At 33.4% G+C, this 13,111-nt stretch overlaps 1 protein-coding gene across 1 annotated transcript in view; it reads left to right on the top strand.

The window, feature by feature from the left end:
- CCDC7 (coiled-coil domain containing 7) overlaps window positions 1–13,111 on the top strand; it is a 467,373-nt gene that overhangs the window by 220,523 nt on the left and 233,739 nt on the right. The window lies entirely within an intron of this gene.

Below are 13,111 nucleotides of genomic sequence, written 5' to 3'. Positions count from 1 at the left end.
TACAAGTGGTAGATCAGAAAGGAACAGAGACCATATACAGTAACAGTCACCTTACAGGCAATACAATGGCACTAAATTCATATCTCTCAATAGTTACCCTGAATGTGAATGGGCTAAATGCCCCTGTCAAAAGACACAGGGTATCAGAATGGATAAAAAAACAAAACCCATCTATATGTTGCCTCCAAGAAACACATTTTAAGCCCGAAGACACCTCCAGATTTAAAGTGAGGGGGTGGAAAAGAATTTACCATGCTAATGGACATCAGAAGAAAGCAGGAGTGGCAATCCTTATATCAGATCAATTAGATTTTAAGCCAAAGACTATAATAAGAGATGAGGAAGGACACTATATCATACTCAAAGGGTCTGTCCAACAAGAAGATTTAACAATTTTAAATATCTATGCCCCCAATGTGGGAGCAGCCAACTATATAAACCAATTAATAACAAAATCAAAGAAACACATCAACAATAATACAATGATAGTAGGGGACTTTAACACTCCCCTCACTGAAATGGACAGGTCATCCAAGCAAAAGATCAGCAAGGAAATAAAGGCCTTAAATGACACACTGGACCCAGATGGACATCACAGATATATTCAGAATATTTCATCCCAAAGCAACAGAATACACATTCTTCTCTAGTGCACATAGAACATTCTCCAGAATAGATCACATCCTCGGTCCTAAATCAGGACTCAACCGGTATCAAAAGATTGGGATCATTCCCTGCATATTTTCAGACCACAATGCTCTAAAGCTAGAACTCAACCACAAAAGGAAGTTTGGAAAGAACCCAAATACATGGAGACTAAACAGTATCCTTCTAAAGAATGAATGGGTCAACCGGGAAATTAAAGAAGAATTGAAAAAAATCATGGAAACAAATGATAATGAAAATACAACGGTTCAAAATCTGTGGGACACAACAAAGGCAGTCCTGAGAGGAAAATATATAGCGGTACAAGCCTTTCTCAAGAAACAAGAAAGGTCTCAGGTACACAACCTAACCCTACACCTAAAGGAGCTGGAGAAAGAACAAGAAAGAAACCCTAAGCCCAGCAGGAGAAGAGAAATCATAAAGATCAGAGCAGAAATCAATGAAATAGAAACCAAAAAAATAATAGAACAAATCAACGAAACTAGGAGCTGGTTCTTTGAAAGAATTAATAAAATTGATAAACCCCTGGCCCGACTTATCAAAAAGAAAAGAGAAAGGACCCAAATAAATAAAATCATGAATGAAAGAGGAGAGATCACAACTAACACCAAAGAAATACAAACTATTATAAGAACATACTATGAGCAACTCTACGGCAATAAATTTGACAATCTGGAAGAAATGGATGCATTCCTAGAAACATATAAACTACCGCAACTGAACCAGGAAGAAATAGAAAGCCTGAACAGACCCATAACCAGTAAGGAGATAGAAACAGTCATTAAAAATCTCCAAACAAACAAAAACCCAGGGCCAGACGGCTTCCCGGGGGAATTCTACCAAACATTTAAAGAAGAACTAATTCCTATTCTCCTGAAACTGTTCCAAAAAATAGAAATGGAAGGAAAACTTCCAAACTCATTTTATGAGGCCAGCATCACCTTGATCCCAAAACCAGACAAGGATCCCACCAAAAAAGAGAGCTATAGACCGATATCCTTGATGAACACAGATGCGAAAATACTCAACAAAATACTAGCCAATAGGATTCAACAGTACATTAAAAAGATTATTCACCACGACCAAGTGGGATTTATTCCAGGGCTGCAAGGTTGGTTCAACATCCGCAAATCAGTCAATGTGATACAACACATCAATAAAAGAAAGAACAAGAACCATATGATACTCTCAATAGATGCTGAAAAAGCATTTGACAAAGTACAACATCCCTTCCTGATCAAAACTCTTCAAAGTGTAGGGATAGAGGGCACATACCTCAATATCATCAAAGCCATCTATGAAAACCCACCACAAATATCATTCTCAATGGAGAAAAAAACTGAAAGCTTTTCCGCTAAGGTCAGGAACACGGCAGGGATGTCCATTATCACCACTGCTATTCAACATAGTACTAGAGGTCCTAGCCTCAGCAATCAGACAACAAAAGGCAATTAAAGGCATCCAAATCGGCAAAGAAGAAGTCAAATTATCACTCTTCGCAGATGATATGATACTATATGTGGAAAACCCAAAAGACTCCACTCCAAAACTGCTAGAACTTATACAGGAATTCAGTAAAGTGTCAGGATATAAAATCAATGCACAGAAATCAGTTGCATTTCTCTACACCAACAGCAAGACAGAAGAAAGAGATATTAAGGAGTCAATCCCATTTACAATTGCATCCAAAACCATAAGATACCTAGGAATAAACCTAACCAAAGAGACACAGAATCTATACTCAGAAAACTATAAAGTACTCATGAAAGAAATTGAGGAAGACACAAAGAAATGGAAAAATGTTCCATGCTCCTGGATTGGATGAATAAATATTGTGAAAATGTCTATGCTACCTAAAGCAATCTACACATTTAATGCAATTCCTATCAAAGTACCATCCATCTTTTTCAAAGAAATGGAACAAATAATTCTAAAATTTATATGGAACCAGAAAAGACCTCGAATAGCCAAAGGGATATTGAAAAAGAAAGCCAACGTTGGTGGCATCACAATTCCGGACTTCAAGCTCTATTACAAAGCTGTCATCATCAAGACAGCATGGTACTGGCACAAAAACAGACACATAGATCAATGGAACAGAATAGAGAGCCCAGAAATAGACCCTCAAATCTATGGTCAACTAATCTTCGACAAAGCAGGAAAGAATGTCCAATGGAAAAAAGACAGCCTTTTCAATAAATGGTGCTGGGAAAATTGGACAGCCACATGCAGAAAAATGAAATTGGACCATTTCCTTACACCACACACAAAAATAGACTCAAAATGGATGAAGGACCTCAATGTACGAAAGGAATCCATCAAAATCCTTGAGGAGAACACGGGCAGCAACCTCTTCGACCTCTGCCGCAGCAACATCTTCCTAGGAACAACGCAAAAGGCAAGGGAAGCAAGGGAAAAAAAAATGAACTACTGGGATTTCATCAAGATCAAAAGCTTTTGCACAGCAAAGGAAACAGTTAACAAAACCAAAAAGACAACTGACAGAATGGGAGAAGATATTTGCAAAACGACATATCAGATAAAGGACTAGTGTCCAGAATCTATAAAGAACTTAGCAAACTCAATACCCAAAGAACAAATAATCCAATCAAGAAATGGGCAGAAGACATGGACAGACATTTCTGCAAAGAAGACATCCAGATGGCGAACAGACACATGAAAAAGTGCTCCATATCACTCGGCATCAGGGAAATACAAATCAAAACCACAATGAGATATCACCTCACACCAGTCAGAATGGCTAAAATCAACAAGTCAGGAAATGACAGATGCTGGCGAGGATGCGGAGAAAGGGGAACCCTTCTACACTGTTGGTGGGAATGCAAGCTGGTGCAGCCACTCTGGAAAACAGCATGGAGGTTCCTCAAAATGTTGAAAATAGAACTGCCCTATGACCCAGCAATTGCACTATTGGGTATTTACCCTAAAGATACAAATGTAGTGATCCAAAGGGACACATGCACCCGAATGTTTATAGCAGCAATGTCCACAATAGCCAAACTATGGAAAGAACCTAGATGTCCATCAACAGATGAATGGATCAAGAAGATGTGGTATATATACACAATGGAATACTATGCAGCCATCAAAAGAAATGAAATCTTGCCATTTGCAACAACATGGATGGAACTAGAGCGTATCATGCTTAGCGAAATAAGTCAAGCAGAGAAAGACAACTATCATATGATCTCCCTGATATGAGGAAGTGGTGATGCAACATGGAGGCTTAAGTGGGTAGAAGAAGAATAAATGAAACAAGATGGGATTGGGAGGGAGACAAACCATAAGTGACTCTTAATCTCACAAAACAAACTGAGGGTTGCTGGGGGGAGGGGGTTTGGGAGAAGGGGGTGGGATTATGGACATTGGGGAGGGTATGTGATTTGGTGAGTGCTGTGAAGTATGTAAACCTGGTGATTCACAGACCTGTACCCCTGGGGATAAAAATATATGTTTATCAAAAATAAAAAATTAAAAAAAAAAAAAAAAAAAAATCCTGTAAAATTATTTTCAAATAAATTCAGGAGGGTTTTTTTCTATAGTTCATGAATATGTCTACAATTATTTTGTTCATGCTTCTAGGTCTTTATTGTATGTTCCATAATTACTGAATTAGATGTTTTAAATTTTTATGATTATGGATTTCTTTATTTCTTGTATTAGATTTTGCTTCAGAACTTATGATATCATATATATAAATGTATGATATTTATATATAAATGTAATAATATAATAAAATAAAAAACATATAAATGTAATAATATATACAATATATTTATATATATTTAAAATTAATAATTTCCCTGGAGGAAAGACCCCTTTGTTTTAATGAAGGGACCCATTTTTATAATTTTTATGTTTACCTTAAACGCTACCATATCTGCTGTTAATGTATCTCCTATCATCTTCTGGTTGGTATATGCATGATACTTTTCTGTTTTGTTTCTTTAACTTTCTTGTGTCTTTATGATTTTTTAAAATCTTTTATATGAAACTTATAGTTGTGTTTTCAAATTCATTCTGATATCTTTGTCTTTTTATTAGCATTCATAATCACACTTGATCCAATTTTGGTATTTTGAGGTTATATTGCTCCATTTTACTTGTGCTTTATGTTTTCCTGCCTGATAAGTTTCATTTACTCTTCTTTGCTCTATATTTTTAGAATTTTACATACTTTTCCTTAGACATGTCTGATAACCAATATCTCAGTGTAACTCTAAAGTATGTATAGGCCAAGAGAACTAGAAAATATTACAAATTATTACTATTAATACTAAATATTAGATTATTTAAAAATTATTGAAATCTGAGTATCTGAAAAATAACAAGATTGATTCTGCTTGCACAGTGAATAATCTGGTCACATATGTTTATACTTCAATAATTTCTTTTAATAGTTTATTACCACAAAATATGATTTGCTCATATCTTTAAGAAATAAGACAGCATATTGTTGAGTAATTAATATATATTGCAAATCTAGTACTTCCATCACAGATTGGGGACTCTTTAGTGAATTTAAAAATCTATCTTCTTATAGCCCAAGGATGGATGAAATATCAGTTAATGTTTTGCTTAACCCTTAGAGCTGCAAGAGAGATTCAGTAACAAATATAATTATTAAAATTAATAAATCATTTAAATTAATTTAATTAGTTTTGATTAAATTTAGCAGAATTTGATTCATCAATGTATATACCAATACTACCTTACACATATTCACTGTCAAGCTTTTAAAAATTATATTTTTAATTTCTTACTTCTTGATTTTCTAGAATTTTTTTATTCATTTCACCATTTAATGAGAGATACATATTGAGTTTTCTTACTATGCTTTTAGATCTATCTGTTTCTTCCTGTATTTCTGTACTCTTTTCTTTATACTACTTATGATTGGGGTACATGCAAATTTAAAAACTTATGTATTTCTGGTAAACTCCCTTTCTCTTTTGTTAAAGAGATCATCTTACTCTTTGATAAGGTCTTTTTGAGTTAAATTTTATTTTGTCTGATATTGACATAACTATAGTAGATTTGTTTACTATATGAAAGTCATATCTTCTTTCATCTATTTTAATTTACACTTTCCTATATTCTTAAACTTTAGTGTAGTATATCTTAAATAGTTTATAATTTGCTTATAAACCCTTAAATAGTTTATAATTTGCTTTTCTCTGTTTCTAGAACACATAATCTATTTACAATTGTTATAATTATTGCTATATTTCAGTATTTGGGGTATTTCTATTTTCCCCATCTTAATTCATTTTTGCTTTCTTTTATTTATGTTGGAATCATTATTTTTATTCATTCTAACTTTTAAATAAATACTGTCTTAAAATTTGAAAACATCTGGTGCACCCGGGTGACTCAGTTTGTTGTGTCTACCTTCTGTTCATGCATGATCCCAGGGTCATGGGATCAAGCCCTGTGTTGTGCTCCTTTCTTTGGGGAGGGGGAGAGGCTGCTTCTCCCTCTCTTCTTTCCCCTCCCTCCCACTTGTGCTCTCTCTCATTCTCAAATACAAGCTTAAAAAATATGAAAGCTTTTTAAAAAAGTGAATATGCTTTAAAAAAACAAGGTCTATGTTCAACTTCTTAATTTTAATATATAGTAACAGAATACCTCCATATCCTTTCAATAAAAGCACTGTATTTTGAAAATTTACCACTGTTTTATTTAAACAATTATCATTTGCTTAAAATGTTATAAAAATTATAGGACACTTGGGTGTTTCTTGATATATTTTAATAATTAAGAGGCTTCATCATGAAAAAAATCACGTTTTAATGGATGAAAGGTCTCTTTTCTGTATGAGAAAATGAATAAGAAATCAGAAAAAATTTTTTTACCTGAAGATGAAGTTTTAATATCAAGAAAACAATCTTAAATTAAGAATCTTGGAACTTCCAGAAAACTGTTTTTGACAATCTGACTATGATATGCATCTGTGTGGATGTCTTTGAATTTAGTTTGAATTTGTTGAGCTGCTTTATATGAAGATCGATTTTCAAATTTTTGAGAAGTTAATGACTATTATTTTTGAAAATGATTTTTTCTTTTTCTTCTTTCTCTGTGAGATGCCCATTTTGTTATGTTGATACTCTTGATAGTTTTCCATCAATCTCTGAGGCTCTGTTCATTGTTTTCATTCTTTTTCTTCCTGCTTCTTAGACTGGCTAATATCAATATACATCTCCTCATTTTCACTGATTCCTTCTTTGCCTTAAAAAAAAAAAAGATTTTGTTTATTTGAGAGAGAGAGAGTGAGTATGCACAAGAGCAGGGAGAGGGGCAGAGGAAGATGCAGGCTTCCTGATGAGCGAGGAGCCCAATGCAGGACTCCATCTCAGGACCCTAGGACATGGCCTGAGCTGAAGGCAGCCACCTAAACAACTGAACCACTCAGATGCCCCTCTTCTTTGCCTTTTTAATACTACCTTTGGTTCTTTTTATTTCAATTATTGTGCTTTCAACTATAGAATATATAGTTCATCTTTTTTAAAAAAATTCTATCATGCTATTGATATTCTCTGATGGTAAGGTATTATCCTTATAATTTCCTTTAGTTCTTTAAGGTATAGTTTATTTTAGTTATTTGAACATATTTTTGAATGCTAGCTTAAAATCTTTGTCTAGACAAAAACAATCATCATCACACTCAATGGTGAAAAGTAGAACTTTCCTTCTAAGATTAGGAACCGAACTAGGATACCTACTCTCCCCACTTTTATTCAGTAGTACTGGAAGTCCTAGCCACAGCAATCAGACAAGAAAAGTAAATAAAAGGCTTCCAGATTGGTAAGGAAGAAAACCTACACTATTTGCAGGTGACATGATACTACACATAGAAAATTTTAGAGACACCACTAAAAAACTCTTAAACCTAATAAATGAATTATGTAAAGTTGCGGGATACAAAATAAATACTCAGAAATCTATTGTGTTTCTATACACTAATAAAACAACAGAAAGAATAATTAAGAAAACAGCAGCATTTTCAATTGCACTGAAAAGAATAAAGTACCTCAGAATGAACTTAATCCAGGAAAAGAAAGACCAATCTTCTGAAAACTATAGCATAGATTAAAGGAATTGAAGACAACACAAAGAAATGTGAAAATTTTTCCATTCTTATAGATTTCAAGAATTAATATAATTAAAATGTCCATATTAACCCAAAACAATATACAAATTCAATTCCATTTCTATCAGTACATTTCACATATCTAGGACAAATAATCCTAAGACCTTGAATAACCAGAGCAATCTTGAGAAAGAACAAAACTAGAGGTATGAAAATCCATATTTCAAGATATGCTATAAAGCTGTAGTTATCAAAATAGTATGGTACTGGCACAGAAATAGATACATTGATCAACAGAATAGAATAAAGAGCCCAGAAATATACCCACACATATATGGCAAATTATGAGAAAGAAGTCAAGATTAAACACTGGGGAAAGAACAGTCTCTTCAATAAATGGTTCTGGGAAAACTGGACCACTCTTAAACCATAAACAAAGTAAACTCGAATGAAACCATAACACTCCTAGAAGGAAACATAAGCAGTAAACTCTTTGACATTGGCCTTAGCCATAATTTTCTTGATAGTTCCCCTCAAGCAATAGAAAAGCAAAAATAAACTATTAGGACTACACCAATATGGAAGACTTTTGCACAGTGAAAGAAACCATTGACACAATGAAAGGACAACTTATTGAATGGGAGAAGATATTTACAAATGCTATATCTGATACAGGGTTAGTACCTAAAATACATAAAATGTTACATAATTCAACACCAAAACCACAAATAATCCAATTTAAAATGTGGTAAAAGAACCTGAAGAGATAATTTTTTTAAAGAAGACCTGCAGATGTCCAGCAGACACCTGAAAATATGCTTACCATCACTAATCATCAGGGAAATGCAAATCAAAACCACAATGAGATTTTACCTTAGACTTGTCAGAATGACTAAAATCAAAATGACAAGAAATAACAAGTATTGGTGATTATGTGGAGTAAAAGGAACATTCATACACTATTGGTAGGAATATGGTTTGTGAACTGGTGGAAAATAGTAGGAAGATTCCTCAAAATATTAAAAATAAGAAAACCATACAATCCAGTAATTCCACTATTGGATATTTACCCAAAGAATGAAAAAACATTAATTTGAGAACATATATACACCCCATGGATTTTTTTGTCTATTTTTCCCTATTTAAAACTTATAAGAAATTTTAATCCGAATTCCAGTTAACATACAGTCTAATATTAGTTTCAGATGTACAATTTAGTGATTCAACACTTACATATAACACTTGCTGCTCATCATAACAATCCACCACTTTGTTTAATGAAGCATCATTTAGAACAATCAAGAACTGGAAGCAGCCAGTGTCCATCAATAGATGAATGAATAAAGAAGATGTTACACACACACACACACACACACACACACACACAGGAATATTATGCAACCATCAAAAATGAGATCTTGCCATTTGTGACAATAGGGATGAGCCTAGAGGGTATCAGGCTAAGTGAAATAGAGAAAGACAAATACCATGTGATTTCATATGGAAGCTAAACAAACAAAAAAAAATGAACAGTAAAGTGAAATAATATTTGCATATTAGGGGTCCCAGGAAATGAAGGGAGAGAGACTGAATGTTTATTGAACAAATTATAGCAGAGAAAATTCCTAATATGGTAGGCCAAGAAGGCACAGAGAATTCCCCTCAAAGTCAATAAAAATAGGTCAACACTTCAACATATAATAGTGAGGTTTGCAAATTTCAGAGATAAAAAAAAAATCCTGAAAGCGGCTCCAAATAAGAGGTCTTTAACCTACAAGGATAGAAACATAAGGCTGACAGCAGACCTGTTCAAAGAGAACTGGCAGGCCAAAAAGGACTGGTATGATATATTCAATGTGCTAAATGGGAAAAATATGCAGCAAGAATACTTTATCCAGGAAGGCTGTCATTCCAAATAAGAGAGAAAGAGTTTCCATGACAAAACAAACAAAACTAAAATTAAAGGAATTCATGAACACTAAAGCAACCCTCCAAGAAATATTAAAGATGATCTTTTGACAGTATGGAGATTCCTCAAAAAATAAAAACAGAGCTACCCTATGACCCTGAAATTATACTACTGGGTATTTACCCCAAAGATACAGATGCAGTAAAAGAAGGGCTATCTGTACTCCAATGTTCATAGCAGCAATGGCCACAGTTGCCAAACTGTTGAAAGAGCCAAGATGTCGTTCAACAGAGGAATGGATAAAGAAGATATGGTCCATATATACAATGGAATATTATGCAGCCATCAGAAAGAATGAATACCCAACTTTTGTATCAACATGGATGGGACTGAAGGAGATTATGCTGAGTGAAATAATTCAAGCAAAGAAAATCCATTATCATATGGTTTCACTTATTTGTGGAACATAAGGAATGACATGGAGGACAATAGGAGAAAGAAAGGAAAAGTGAATTGGGATAAGCCAGAAGGGGAGATGAATCATGAGAGACTGATATAATATATAATATATAATATATAATATATATAATATATATATAATATATAATCATGATAAACAAACTTAGGGTTTTGGGAGGGAGGGAATAGTGGGATGGGTGAGCCTTATGGTAGGTATTAAGGGGGGCACATATTGCATGAAGCACTGGGTGTGGTGCATAAACAATGAATCTTGGAACATTGAAAAAATAAAATTAAGGAATAAAAAAAATAAAAAGATTATCCTTTGAGCAAAGAGAGAGCCCAAAAGTAACAAAGATCAGAAAGAAAAACTCTACAGAAATAGTAACTTTATAGGTAATACAATGGCACTAAATTCATATTTTTCAATAATTACTCTGAATGTAAATTGACTAAATGCTCCAATCAAAATAAATAGTGTATCAAATTAGATGAAAAACATAATACCCATCAATAAGCTATCTATAAGAGACTCATTTTAGACTCAAAGACACCTCTAGATTGAAAGTGTGGGGATGGAGAACCATTTATCATGCTAATGGACATTAAAAGAAAGTGGGAGTAGTGATCCTTATATCAGACATACTAGTTTTTAAACAAAGGACTATAATAAGTGACTAAGAAGGACACTATAGCATAATAAAGATTCTATCCAACAAGAAGGTCTAACAATTGTAAATATTTATCACTGTAAGTTGGGAGTTGCCAAATATATAAATTAATTAATAACAAAATTAAAGAAACTAATTGATAATAATGCAATAATAGTAGGGGACTTTAACACCCCACTCACAGCAATGGACAGATCATCTAAACTGAAGATCAGTGACACACTGGACCAGATGGACTTCACAGATATATTCAGATCATGTCAACCTAAAACAACAGAATACACATGCTTCTCAAGTGCCCATGGAACATTCTCCAGAATAGATCACATACTCTGTCACAAATCAGCCATCAACAAGTATAAAAAGAATGAGATCATACCATGAATATATTCAGACCACAGCACTTTGAAATGTGAAGTCAACTGCAAGAAAAAATTTGGAAATGCCACAAATAAATGGTGGTTAAATACATACAAAAGAGTGAATTGGTTAACCAGGAAATTAAAGAAGAAATTTTTAAAAATACATGGAAACAAATGAAAATGAAAACTCAATAATCCAAAACCTTTAGGATGCAGTAATGGTAGCCATAAGAGGTAAGTAAGTATATAACAATATAGGCCTACCTAAAGAAGCATGAAAAGTCTCAAGTATACAACCTAAACTCACACCTAAAGGAATTAGAAAAGGAACAGCAAACAAAGAAAAGAAAAGGAATAGGAATTAAGCCTAAAGCCAGCATAAGAAGGAAAATAATAAAGATAAAGGAGAAATAAACCATATAGGAACAACAACAATAAACAGTAGAACAGATCAAATAAACAAAAATAAAATCTGAAACAGGAAGAAATAGAAAATTTGAACAGACCCCAAACCAGCAAGGAAATTGAGTCAGTAATCAAAAATATCCCAACAAACTGGGGTCCAGGGCCAGATATCTTCCCAGGGGAAGACTACCAGCCATTTAAAGAAGAGTTATTACCTATTCTTCTTCTCCTCAAACTGTTCCAAAAAACAGAAATGAAAGGAAAATTTCCAAACTCATTCTATGAGACCAGTATTACCTTTATTCAATATCAGAAAAACCCCTATAAAAAGAATTACAGACCAATATCTCTGATGAACATGGATACAAAAATTCTCAATAAGATACTAGCAAACCAAATCAAACAGTACATTAAAAGAATTATTCACCATGATTAAGTGGGATTTGTGGTTCAATATTTGCAAATGGATCCATGTGATATACCACATTAGTGAAAGAAAGAATAAGAACCATATGTTCTTCCCAGTAGATGCAGAATAAGCATTTGACCAAGTACAGCATCCATTTTCAATAGAAACTCTCAACAAAGTAGGTATAGATGGAACATACCTCAACATCATAAAGACCAAATATGAAATACCCACAGCTAATATCAACCTCAATGTGGAAAAATGAGAACAGAAATGTCCCTTCTCAACATTATTATTTAACACAGAACTGGAAGTCTTAGCTTCAGCAATCAGACAACAAAATGAAATAAAAGTCATTCAAATCAGCAAGGAAGTATTCAGACTTTCACTACTTGCAGATGCCATAACATGCTATGTGGAGAACCTTGAATATGCCACCCAAACACTGCTAGAACTCATATACAATTCAGAAAAGTTGTAGTATTAAAAAAACCAACATACAGAAATGGGTTGCATTTCCATATACCAGTAATGAAGCAATATAATTGCTCTAGCATTGAGTAGGAATTTAATCAAGATAATTATTATAAACTTAAGACATGACCTAGACATTGAGAAACTCCCTACTTAGTATGACAAGATGTTCTGTGCCAGTCTTGAACATTTCTTGCCTCATAGTTGGAATCAGTCATTTGTCCTAGAGGCCTTAGTTTTTTTCAAATGGGAAATGTTATTTGTGGTTCAATATTTGTGGTTCAAAACTAATGGTTCCCATTTGTACTGGGGTGTGTATGTGTGTGTATACACATACAGATACATTTATGTGTATGTAGTTATATGTATCTATGAATATGTATACACATGTATGTATATGTATGCACTCATATGTGTATGTGTCTGTATATATATGTGTGTGTGTATGTATGTGTTTGTATATATGTATTTATATCGTCAATATATTTATATTTACTCATTTGCTCAATTCTATAAGACCCTGAAATTATTTTAGAATTGCTTAGTTGATACTGTCAGAAAAACAAACAAAAGATTTTATGGTTTTCTCTTACCCAAGACTGAGACTATATTACTGTATCACAGGTAACTAAATTAGTCCCTTTT

Source organism: Mustela putorius, unplaced genomic scaffold (assembly GCF_011764305.1).
Source record: "Mustela putorius furo isolate JIRA1106 unplaced genomic scaffold, ASM1176430v1.1 tig00003913_pilon_pilon_pilon, whole genome shotgun sequence".
NCBI classification, from domain to species: domain Eukaryota; kingdom Metazoa; phylum Chordata; class Mammalia; order Carnivora; family Mustelidae; genus Mustela; species Mustela putorius.
Note: the sequence above shows the minus strand (reverse complement) of the source record. Positions and strands in the feature narration are given on the sequence as shown.